This window comes from Argiope bruennichi, chromosome 7 (assembly GCF_947563725.1).
Source record: "Argiope bruennichi chromosome 7, qqArgBrue1.1, whole genome shotgun sequence".
In the NCBI taxonomy this organism is placed as follows: domain Eukaryota; kingdom Metazoa; phylum Arthropoda; class Arachnida; order Araneae; family Araneidae; genus Argiope; species Argiope bruennichi.
Window position 1 is genome coordinate 91,567,312 of NC_079157.1, and position 13,805 is coordinate 91,581,116.

General features: G+C 29.9%; 1 protein-coding gene across 2 annotated transcripts in view; it reads left to right on the top strand.

Moving 5' to 3' along the window:
* The window catches only part of LOC129975189 (semaphorin-5B-like), a 141,339-nt gene that overhangs the window by 43,554 nt on the left and 83,980 nt on the right, over positions 1 to 13,805 (top strand). For both annotated transcript variants that reach the window (XM_056088163.1, XM_056088164.1), the window contains exon 2: positions 5,072 to 5,148. The gene's annotated coding sequence lies outside the window, so the exon portion shown is untranslated. The remainder of the gene's footprint in view (positions 1 to 5,071; positions 5,149 to 13,805) is intronic.

A 13,805-nucleotide genomic window follows, 5' to 3' on the forward strand; every position in this document is an offset into this window, starting at 1 on the left:
ATTATTTATTTTTATTTTTATCTTATTCTTTCATTTTGTTCTCGGTTTTCTGACTTCATTTTCCTTCCCCCTGAAGCGGCTGGATTCTAAGATTGGAGGGCGCATGTGCAAAGAATGGGAAGAAATTGCATTTAGATCAAGAATGGATATATTTATTTTAATTGTAATTGCAGCTTTTAGTTACTTAGCGTGAGAAACTATTCAGTTTTTATGTACGAAACCCTTCCCAACCCCCCCAAAAAATAGGGAATAAAAACCAATCTTAACTCTGCAAATAGTCTGAATTTTAAAAGGTGCTTTTTTTTTTAAAATCTTTGAATTAAAATGGCTAAAGTTATACCAATGATTTAATTGTTTAACCCCGTTAACTGCCATTTTTTTTTTTTAAATTTTGGCTGGATAAGTTATATATGTATATGCACAGAAAGTTGTTCCACAATATAATTACATTTACATTGTTTTATTTTAGAAATATTTTATATTTTTGAAAACGGGTATCGTTATAAAATAATCAACAAAATCATTTCAATAAAAAAAAATAATAAAAGACTGAGTAAATAGCAGCTCGTTACTATAACCTTTACATTACATATACATTACATTATAATATAAAACTCAAACCATAAATATAGCGTTTCAAATATGAACATTCTGTTCCGTTCAACTTAGACTAATTTCAAATTTGTTCACTTATAAAGAAGCGAAGCACAAAATAGTCGCATTCGACTAAATACAATAGTGACTGATACATATATATATATTTAAATGAAGCTAAACTATCAGGTTTACGAAAAAAATTTTGTCGCCGAGTGGTGTACGTAAAATTCTAAAAAACCCAAATGGTGTTTGTGGCAGCTAAGGGGTTCATTTCGTTAAAGAAAAGCATATTTTAAAATTATGTGCATATTTTTTTTATTCTTGCATATTGTAATTATGTGCATATTGTAATTATTCTTGATGTGATGATTGGATTCATATATACCTGTCTTTGTATCTTGTGAAATGACAATTTTAGATCTATATAAGGAGAAATAGGTAAGATAATTATATTTACGTTTTCTCTGAATATAAGAGTCCTCTCTAATATTAGTTTATAACTAATTTATAAATAAGCATACATCAAGCTCTAGTTGAGAAAGTGCTTTAAATGAAGTTAAGATATAAATCATCTTTAGTGCTGATTGAACCAGCATTGTGAAATGTACTACTGAAAAAATATTTATATAATCGTCCGATATCATTATATTTATAAAATATACTTAGTATAGATATTAAAAAAAAATTCAATATTGTAAATTTAAAAAAAAGTTCAACTCTGACCGAGTTATGAAACTTTGAATCATCACCATTTTACACAATTTCAGGTTATTCCATTGCTGTTTCAAGGAAGATAATCTCTTAACCGACTCTGTTTCTTCTAAGTGACGGTTCATTATTTAAAATTACGAAATTCGAAACTTTTCTGTTTAGTGTTTTTTCTATCTTCGCTATTTTTAATTTCTTCGATTAATTGAACTTGTGAAATTATTTTAAAGTAATTCAGTTATTAAATACATTTAATCAAGCTTTAAATTCTTGTCATTTTTAAAATTTAACAATTAAGTTCTTGCCTTGCTTACGAAGAGTCTGAGATTTTTTGTAACTTATCTACCCAAGATTAAATACTATATATATATCCTGATATTTAATTCGCATCGAATTATCTTGTAATTTCTACTTTCAAATATACGAAATGTACAGAGAGAAATATCGTAATCGTAAAAAAATATTTGAATTGGAGATTGTGACAAATCTTCGTTTCATACCTACCCAAGTTTGAAAAACATATTTTGCCAATGGTCTGCGTAGACTATAATTTAAAAACGCTCGGAGCTGAACGGAAATGAATTGGTATTTTACACCAAACTTTTAGATTTCTATCAAATTAACAAATTCATTCAAAGGAATGTCTGTTTATAGAAAAGAAATAAATGGATGAAATTTAGCAAATATATTTATAACCTAAAGAGTAGATTAGTATCAAATTTGGAATTAAATCTGTCGAGGGACTGACAGGCTATCGGTCCGTACTTTCTCACTCATTTAAATATATATCTCGAAAAACAAAATAACTTAGATGAAATTTGGTATGTGATTTTTGTGATTACAATGTAGTTACAAAAATTGTGCTCTAATTCTGTGTCAAATTGTAGTTTCAATCGGTCAGGAGGGAAAAAAGCGTCGAAAATATATATTCAATTTTCTGCTGTTAATGTGAGAGCGATAAACCGCCAAAGATGGCACGTTAGCTGCAGTAAACATCCTAGATTCAGCCAAAGATTGATATTTCGTGATTATTCGTCGCCAATGGCATGCACAGAAGGGCTGATTTTCTTTAGTGCCAGGCGCATAAATCCCATGCTTAGAAATAAGTCTGTGACTCGTGGAGTTAACGGCCTTGTCAAAGATTCACAGTTTTATATGGGAAGCAAGAATAACTCATTAACCCTTTGACTGACAATTTTTTAAAATCTTTTTCTCTACAATCTGTAGGAAATGAAAATAATACCTACTGTATTAGACAAATCTATTTGATTTTTTTTCAAATGTTTTTAAACCCCCTGGCTAGGACACGATGGCCAAATACACCCTCCTCTCCTCCACCAAAAAACCCCACTTTTACTTAGAATTATTTAAGCTGATTTTAAAAGGTTAGAGAGACGTATATGTTCAGTTGATAGTCAAAGGGTTAAAGAATATGCGAGAAAGTTACAAGGAGACCCCCAATCATTTTTTTTTTTCAGTTTTTCATTTTATTTCTATTTCAAGAGCTTAATAATGCACATTTAAAAAAAAATACTACGATTTCATTGTTTTATATGTTATTTTTAAAGTGCAGATATTTATTGATAAGTAACGACAAGTATTTAAATGTGAAACTAAAATATCTTTTTTTCCTTACATTTTCGATTTAAATGTCATTATTCTCGTATTTTTCATGTAAAAAAAGATAATAATCTATTTCACGAAGGTCATTGCATCGAACTACAAAAGTAAGGAATGAAAAAAAAAAAAAAAAAATACAGTACTCGACATCTTCTGAATTGTGCATTGCATGCTTCACTGATTGGGAGGACTTGAATCCCTGAATGCACAAAGTTCGATATTTACTTTCCGGAGTTTGGCAACAGTGGTTGCTTTCAGACGAGTTTCGAAGCTCTGGAGTGCTCTTCAGAGGCACTTGAGGTGCTTATGGAGAGTCCTTGCCCTTCTGCTGTTTCAAACTTCTTCAGAACAGTCCCCGTTCTGCGGCCTCCAGAAGAGCTCAGATTGTTCCAAAAAATCCATTCGGAGGCCTTCCGTTTCTCTACTTCTGGCCCTGTAAAATAAGTGCTTTTGTTTTTTGGCTCTTTTGGAGAGAGATGTACTTGGAACAAATGTTTTATAGTAAAAATGAACAATTGATGATTCAACGAATTAAAATCTGAGGTTTACTAGGAAGACTTTTGAAAATTGGCTTATTGTATTTCAGATATGTGGTATTTGCTTCCTGTTAGATATTGTCTACTCGGAGAAATTTTTAAAGGCTTTTTTGAAAAAAGTCATGTTGAGAAGTGTTCCCGAATGAATAAAATCTTTGCATCCCTATATCGAGTCTGACTCGCTGTTTGAAAGATTGCATCTTTTTTTTTACTGTCTTCTTAGATTATCAGTGGCGGATTTAGAAATTGAGTGACCCTAGACAGTGCATTTTGTGAGGTCAATTTTTTTAATTGGTAAATTTCTTTTTAAAGTTTTTAATTTAATCAACATATGAAAGATTTATTTTAATTTATTACTTTTATTTTAGTAATTTTATGAAAACGTATAATTTTTTAAATTTTTAAACATGTTTATCATGGAAAAAAATGACTAAAATAATAAAATTCTTCTAAATTTAACTGTTTATTAGTTAATGCTTTCTTAAATTACATGTAAAAGCATTTAGTTATTATGACAAATTGCAAGAGAAAATAAAATTGAAACAAAATCAATAATCGAAAGGATGTTAATTTTGTAGGATTTGTGAAATGAAATATATTACAATTATTTAAATGGATAATGAATCATCCAGTATGTTATAAATTATTAATTATACTTTGATGTATCTAAAATGATTTTAATGATTTAGTATATTTTCTTCTATTCATAGAATTTGTATTTTTCTATTATATATCTTTATCTAATTTAAATCCTAATTTATTCCTTAATTTTTTATCTTAATTTAGACTATATTAACTTCATTATAAAATGTTCTCTTATTTCCTGATCCAATTCCCACCATTTTTTTTTATTTAATTAATACTACATGCGCTCTGGAAAATTGATCTCAGCATGTTCTCACGTCTTGAGCGAAGGAATAAAAATCCTTAAAATTTACAACATTCTTTTAAAGATGCCCGAGATTGGTTCCTTTTCCTAAGTCGACATGTGTCAGAGAAATCCATTTCAAAATCTCATAGTAAAATGATCGAAGGGAAAAATTTCTGTCTCTTCTGCTCTTGTGTCGCGATGTAGACAGACATATTTCTTATCTCTTTATTCTTTGTACTTAAATTATGCCTCCCGTGGTGAAATAAATCTAAGTTTTAAAATTTCAAAAATTTCTTCTATTCGGCCCCGTAACTGCTAATATATGTATATGATATAATGCATATTGTATAGTAAAATACGTTTAATATATATATATATATATATATATATAATAGCAAAAACTCTCATTTTTTTTAGTAATTATAACAAATCTATAACTCTGAGCTTCCTAAAATGAGTACTTGCATTAACATATATATGTATAATTATGCATCTTATTACTGTTCGGTGTGAATGCAAAAGTTAAGTACCAAATCAAATTTTTGTGTGAGTTTATGTTCTGTTATTGTATTACAATTTCCTTTTTTTTACGTATGATAGATGTTATTTCACACTCCTCATAGTTTCATAAATATGTTGCCAACGATTCAGAAGAATTCTTCAATTTGAATTTGAATTTTTATTTTTTTTATTTTATCAAAATTTGTTACTCTAAGTTGTTTTTATTTTTAATTTTCAGTTACCACCGCATGTTTGGATTATGTTGAAGGATTATTAATATTGATTATCAGCTTGCTGGGATTCTTGAAATTAAAGGTATGTTAGTTTTGTTTTTTTAGGACTATATTAAATAGTCTTTCCACACGATATTTGTAAAAATAGTTAAAAATAAAACACATTTTTAAATCTTTTTATTTAATTGTATTTATTTAAAATATACTTTGTACTTTCTATTCTATTTTAAATCATTACCTGTTAAATTATAATTATCTATTAATTTAAATTTGTAATTTGTTTCAAAATTGTCGTCGCCCATTTTTAATTTGTATTTTTAAAAATAGTTTTAAAATATGCATGTATTTATTTAAAATTAACAACTTGATATATTTTAAAGTGTAACGAAATTTTGATTTTTAAAATTAATGTATAAACATAGCATTTTGTTCGAACTATAACACCTTTTTAAAAAGTTCAGTCTATTAGATGAATTTTGACTTCCTAGAAAAATAGAATACTCCAAAAAAAAAATAACAATTCAATATATTTCAATAACAAATGGCAACTGAAGTTTACAATATGTTAATGTATAAACATAGCATTTTGTTCGAACTATAACACCTTTTTAAAAAGTTCAGTCTATTAGATGAATTTTGACTTCCTAGAAAAATAGAATACTCCAAAAAAAAAATAACAATTCGATATATTTCAATAACAAATGGCAACTGAAGTTTACAATATTTTAATGTATAAACATAGCATTTTGTTCGAACTATAACACCTTTTTAAAAAGTTCAGTCTATTAGATGAATTTTGACTTCCTAGAAAAATAGAATACTCCAAAAAAAAATAACAATTCGATATATTTCAATAACAAATGGCAACTGAAGTTTACAATATGTTGGATATTACTTATTGGTGACGTAATATATATTTCTTAATGCCAACATACTGTAGAAATATCTTTATAGAATTAAATAATTTGTTTCATGTATAAAGTTTTATTATTAAAATATTGGTTTAGTAGTATTTTAAAACAAAATTCTTCTGAAATTTGTCAAATCCTTTTAAATATGATATTAATATTTGTAAAACTAGTTCAATAATGTAAGTCATGCCATTTTTCTCGTATTCTAAACTGGGGTATTTTAGCAAAATTGGTTAGAGTATATAATTATCTAACATGATTATACTTGGTTTTAAAATTACGTGTTTAAGGCTGTGTGAATGTGTGATATATTTTAACCTATTAACACTAGGTTTACGGACATTTCTTGTATACCTATCTCTACGACACGCGTCAATTGGACGCATGAGCGACTACATGTATTTAAAGAAAAAAAAAATAAACACTTAGAAGGCAATATAATTTTACTCTATAAGTAAAAAATAAAAATGAGATCTATTTCTATAAAGTTTTTATTATTCAAAAATTTTAGTGTACATTTTTTCAATATTTTACATTCATTTCACTCATCTTTTACATACATACTCAGTTATGTTTGAACACTTTCGGCAAACAATTTTTTCACGTATTTTACAAATGTTATTGCTTCTGTTTCTTGGAATTACAAAATTATTATTATTATTTCTTTCTGTTTACAAAAGCCGATTTGGTAACCCTTGCGCTCTTGCGAAGTACTAGGTGATGAGAGATTATAATCTATACTTTTGTATTTTTTCTTATTTCCTTCTGCAAGTTTATTGGACAACTGAAATAGAAAATCCTTTAGGATAGTTTTGATGTAGTAGATTCTTGTGTAAGATCTCTGTGTTTAATTGCCACTAAATCTCAAATGTTGAAAAACAGCTAGAAGCCATCAAAAAGATGCTGCCTTGATAGTATATTTGTGGGCCATTTGGTAGACTATGTCGACTCCAAACTTTCTCATTGTTGTAATATGTTATTGTTTCCGGGGTATGTTGTTATTGTCTTTTAACACTAGGTTTACGATCGCGTCAAATTGACACACATTCGTAAAGATAAGTATACCACATAGAGAATTGCAATATTTCAGCACGTTTGAAGAAAATAGACATCAATATACAGGGTGTTTATAAAGTCCCGGACCCATTTTGATGTTTAATAACTCGTAAAATAATAAAGATATAAACACACTTATGACATTTATTGATGGAATAACTCATATATTTTCCTTTTCAGGTTTGAATATTTTTACTTTTGTAAATATCGTCTGCACGTGTGGTTATTTTCAGATAATTTCATTTTCCAGTCTAAATATCTGTACTTTTCTAAATATTGTCTGCTTATTAATTGCATTTTTCTCTTTTGTTTTTGGCAACTATTGCAATGTTATGTTTACTTTTGATGTGTTTGTTCTATGTAGTACTTTTGTATGTGATGTTTTATTCGAGTGGATATTAAGGAGAATGCGTACACCACAAGAGAAAGGACAGATTTTATGGTGGTTCATAGAAATGAAATCAATAGTGCAAGCACAGAGAAATTTCAGAAGAATTTACCAAAAAGATCCTCCATCCAAAAACAGCATCTTGCGGTGGAAAAATAATTTTCTAGAAATCGGAAGTATCGAAGATAAGAAACGTTCCAGACGTCCTTGCACAAGTGATTTTGATGTTGAGCGTGTCAGAGAGACATTTTTACACAATCCTAGAATATCTGTGAGATCAGCGGCAACAGAATTGGATATGCCAATTTCGACGGTGTACAAGGTTATTAAGAAAAAATTAAGACTGCATGCATACAAAGTTCAAATTGTTCAAGTTTTGGAACCGAACGATCGGCCTAGGAGGATGGCCTTTGCAACAGATATGCTAAGGAGGATAAAAGATGCTGCTGATTTTCTGAAGAGCATAATGTTCTCCGATGAAGCATCCTTTCATGTTTCTGGCATTGTTAATCGCCATAATGTGCGCAAATGGCTCTGTGGATGCCGACATGCTTGCCGCTACCTGGCGTGAAATTGACTATCGACTTGATATTCTCCGTGCGACGAAGGGGGCACACGTGGAAGTTCATTGACAAGGGTCATGAAACGTTTTGAGTCTATTTAACCATTTATGTTATTAATTTTAATCTATCTTTATTATTTTATGAGTTATTAAGCATCAAAATGGGTCCGGGACTTTATAAACACCCTGTATATATATCTTGTTCAAGAGTAAAAGCCAGTGCAAGAGATAAAATAAAAATGCGAACTTTGTTTGTAGTTTTCTTTTATAATATATGAAATATGTCAAAATGACGCGCTTCTGTAAACCTAATGTTAAACGACTTTTTTTTGTATTGTTGCTCTGAAAGTTTTAATTTATCACAGAGAATTTTAGGTCAATATCATAAACAGCATATAGTATTTCAATACAAATAGAATCTTTTTTTAACTTCCAAGCTCCATTCATAAACTACACAATAAAAAATTTGTGTTAAGGGTAAAAAAAAAAAATTTTTTTTTTGGTTAATATTAAATTTTTTGTCTTTTGAAATATCACAAATTCCACTGAAATATTATATCAACTAAAGTTTATTTATATTATGCTATATTTTATTAAGACTTTTGGATTTGAATCTGCTGCGTAGTTATGATGATAAATCATCATCATTTTTCTTTACTCGTAGCTGCTGCATGAAGTCAGTGAAGTTATCAATTATGATAAAAGTCTTGTAACAAAAGTTTATAAATTATTTTTCTAACTAATTCCTGGTTTTCTACAATTAAATAACTAGATTGAAGTGATAAATTATTTAGTGCATTATGCGTTTATTAATGCACAAAAATATATACATTTTGTTGAACTATTACTTGAAATGTTTGATTTTAAAATATGAAATTAATAATTTTAAACATTTATTTCATTTTTGTAAGAATTCAATTTTGTAATCGGTTTTTTTTACTCTCACATTGTGTGGTAGAATTATAAAAATATTTACACATGTCTGTTTTCGATGTTAGATGTCAGAATTTTGATTTACACGAGTAGCGCCATTTAAACTTCAAATGTATTTTCTGGTTATATTTTTAATGTAATAATTTATAAACTGAATTTAATATATACATTTATAAATGTAATAAATTATAAACTGAAGACTAAAAAAATTAGACATATTTGAAATGCAAATATATATTCTTTTTGACACATTGATAAAGTATGCATTAAACACTTTTTTAATAAAATGTATTGTATTTTTTTAACAAAAAGTATTAGTTAATTTTACCTTGTTGTTATCTGTCGGTGAAAGAAGTGCCCACGGTAAAGCATATGATTGAACTTGAAATCTGCATTGAATATAAAACAGGCAGAGGGAACTGAAGAGATGAAATATTATTTGGCGTGGAGACAAAATGAAAAAACAACAAAATGTGCAAGCCTGGAATATGTGGAAAAGACGATTTAAAGATATCTTATTTTGGAATTGGAAAATTCAGAACCATTTATCATTTTTTTTTCTTTTGTATTTACATTGCGAAGTCGAATCACGACAATAAAAGAAAAGATTGTACACTACGCGTGTTAACATTAAAATGGTTAGTTTGATTTGATGTATTATAGTGCTGGAAAATAAATTGTTTTGCTTCAATTCAGATTTAGTATTAGGTTAAAACAAATCAGACTGTCGAAAGAGTCTGAATAAAGTCATAAACAATTTTGAATTCCAATTTCTGGCCAGATAATCTCGTTGAGATTAGCATTTTTTTTTTCTGTATGTATAAACATTCTAAAGGTTTTAATTTAGGGGACTTTTTTTTAAGATGGAGTTTTTCCATTTATTTCACATAATTCCCTCACTTCGGAATCTCAGAAGTGAGGGTGAGACGCTTCTGGTATGGTGGTTGGTTCTCGACACCCAGTTAGGTATTGTATTGATGGTGGTCATCTATCTCCTATCGATGACGGGAATGATTGTATTTGCCGGTGATGGCTCTTAGAACTCGCTCTTAGTTCCCGCTTGCTATCTCGTTCAATTAGACCTAATTCGAAAGCTTTAAGTAGCCGGGGTGGATTAGCCAGTGTAATTTATCTCACATAATTATTGGTTTTATAAAGCGACATATTTACCAAATTGTGAGATGCAGTTTTAGTTTAGTTTCCAAAATTTTAATCTCGAAATAAATGAATGCAAATTATCAAGTTAATTATTGATATATGCTTTAAAAAAATGTTTGAATTCTGATTTATTTTAGCACAAACATTTTTCTTTTTATATTAATAGAGAAGTTAAATAATGGGAATCAGTATGTATAATTGTCCAACACCATCTGTAACGCAGGACGATATGTATCCACCAATATGAAATTCCAACTTCACTTTTGGCTTTTAGCAACTCAGACTTTTCAGGTTTTTTCTATGTGTAAAGTTAAAGCTAAGCTTGAATAAAAATAGTTAAACAAAATGTGAAATTACGCTTTTTTTAAGTTTATTTTTAATGCTGGATTGCAGCAAAGATGAATGAGCTGACGCCTGCAATTTTTTAGTGTGCTGATTCATTCATTCTCTCTTAATGGGACAATTGGAAATTATTTCTATTATTTTTTTCAGCAACTTCTTAATTTTGCATTTCTTAATTCATACAAGGCTGAGTGGTTGACCTTATATTAGCAAATTTGCACAGATACATTTTACAAATAATACTTTACAAAATACAGATACATACAAATTTGTACAGACATCAGTGAGCTATTTTTTTTTAAATTTGGAATTTTATTTAATTAAACATTATAGATTTTGGCACTTTTCAGCAGTACCTTCCCAAAATGGTGTTGCACAAAAATGTTTTTATCGCGTTTTAAAATTAAAAATTGTTTTTTAATAATAATAATTTAATTGCTGTGCTGTTGTTTTATTGAATTTTGACATTTTTGTAAAAAATAATTGCGTGGTTTTCAATAGATGTTATTGTTTAACGAAATTAAAATTTTCTTTTTTTCGTCATACATTTAAGCATTGGTTTTTTCCATTAATGGAAATAAATGAAGTAAGATTTTATTCATTATCATACCAGTTTCTATAAGGAATTCGAAAGTGAATTTACATTATCTAAAACTGCAGTGTGCATTTTGAAATAGATTACCAAGACACTCTATTTTTTTAATGGCTTTCTGATGTTACAGGATCCGAGTCCATTTTTCAAACTCTTTCTTTATCGATAAGATCATTATCATCAAGTTTTGCGGGCGGTAGAGATTTAATTGAAATCAAACAAAATCATTATTTCCATCTAACCAGCTGGTCGCCAAAGACGATTAGTATATTTTTAAACATCGCCGAAAAAAAAAAAACACGAGGCTATAATATTTTAAAATTATTTTTTTCAATGTGCTCTACTTAACAAAAAATGTCACATAATTACTTCTAGTTAATATGATCGTAAATCCCCTAATCGAGACATCAGCAGTATCTAATCCACCGATAACATCATTAAATCATTTAACTACTACGACACTGAATATGACATCCGTTTATTTTATTTTCTTCTTTTCGGCGCTTCTTTGATTTGCTGGACACGTCGCGATATTAGCGACAGGTTTCTGTTTTATCACTTCGATGATCAAACCAGATTGATAGCTGAGTCCATTGCCATCCTCGAAAGGCAGTGGATTCAACACCCCGGGGCATCCAGTGCAGTGATAGCTATAATTTCATTTCTCGTACAAAGAATTAACCTCCCTTTATGGACGTTTTTTTCGCAATGATGGAGCTCACGCGATTGGCAAGAAAATATGAAAATTGAAAGAAAACACCTCAACATCTCTCCCTTTCTCGAGGCCATTTTGCTTTCGAGGAATCGGTGTCGTCTCTGGCAAGGTCGAACGTGGTTGGAGTAGTTTAGATTTGTACCATATACTAGCATGCAGTCCAGTTCTGTTAAGCCGTGTTAGCATCCGAAGAGATTCTGGAGAATGTTGTGGTTTGGGCCATGGGATGTCACGTTTTTTGGTGTTAATTATATTTGAATAGTTGCTGATGTTGTTCTAAGAAATATGTAATACCCGTATGAGTTTCTTTTTTCTTTCTTTCCTAAGGGAATTAATACATTTTAAATATTGGTACTGATGTATTTCTTAAGAATTAGGCCACTACCACATCCTATTGAGATGATTTTCCAAACTTTTTTTTTATGTCTGTTTAGAACCTATAAAATAAAACAAAAATAATTAATAACATGTTAAGTTAAAAAATGAATTGAAGTGTGCAAATAATTTGAACATTTTATTAAAAATGTGACCTTATAATGTGCACTAACTAGGGCGGCAAAATATATAAATCTGCCATTGACTAGATAGTTAATGTTTTCAAAAGAGTTTGCAAAGTTGTTCTGAAACATTTTATTTATTATTACTTTCTCATATATGTAGAACGGATAAAGTATAGTAAGCGTCAAAAAATTCGAACTCCAGATTTTCACGTTTTAGACCTCCATGAGATCGGAAAACACATTCTCGGAAAGTGTCCATCTGGCTGTGACAAAGATAACTCAGAAGCTCTATGAGTTAGACAGTTGAAATTTGATATACTGTCTCTGTACCAAATTTGTAGATTTCTATCAAATTTTGAGCAAAATCCATTCAGATGAAGTCTGTCTTGTTGTTCGAATATAAGTTGATGATGATGTCGTGTCCGTATTACCACGGAAAGGGAGTGCAGTAGCTTCTGCGGGAAAAGACCCCTGAGCTCCCGAGGGCAGAAGTCTGACATCTAGCTCATATGAAAATGAAGCTCACTCATTCGCTTGCTCAACCCCTTTTTACAGGGGGGCACATTCACACATCTCACGGATAGAACACAGACGAAGAACAACCATGCCAGAACCGGGATTCGAACCCGGGATGCCCAGATCACAGGGAAGATACTCTACCCCTATGCAAGGACGTCGGCCGAATATAAGTTAACACAACATTTAAACACGATGAGATCTTGATAGATAAAATTCGATACACAGAATTAACATTTATGCTGTAGATAGCTGTCAAATTCTGAATCAAATCCAAGGTAGACTCAAATGTCTGTCTGTACTTTCAGAAAGATGTAAACGCGATATTTCAAAAACGCAATGACTTAATTTCGTACGGGATTTTATGACTACAAGTGTAGTTTTGTGTCAAATTTTTGTTTCAGTCAGTTTGGAAACACTTGCTTTAAGCACAAATTCGATTTTCAGATACTATTAACCGCATGTCAGAGATTAATCCCCCCCCCAAAAAACAAACAAACTCGCCAAGGATACGATAGAATTAGTAAAATTACTAAATTCACGCGAAAGGTTAATATTTTGTAAGTCTTGTATGCTAGTTTCAAGCCAATGTCATGTAAGGTGTTCTCTGGAATAACGCATTTATTAGAGAGTATGCAAAAACGATTTTTGAGACCACTGCCTCTGGTTTGCGCACGTTTTAGGAAAAGTCATGCCAGAAGCAAATTATTCTACCTGTAAACAACGAGTTAAATTTTGGAGAAGAAATTCTTCACACGAAGGTTACATTTCTGTAATATAGTATCCACTACTGACTGCGATGAAACAAAGATACAAGTTTAAAGAAGCACTCTGATTGATGTTTACATGTAGGAATCTTTCTTTGAATAAATATTTGTAATACGGGCGTTTCCCAAAATGCATTTCTTCCTCGGATGAAACATCTTCCGAAGGTAAAGTAGTATCTTATAATCCACCTGACAAACATGAAGCGCGATGAAGACTCTCTCTCTTAGAAAGATATTTTATTCTGTTTACTTTTTTATAGGGCAATAAAAACATCCTTCATGGCAAGCGACGCATTTCT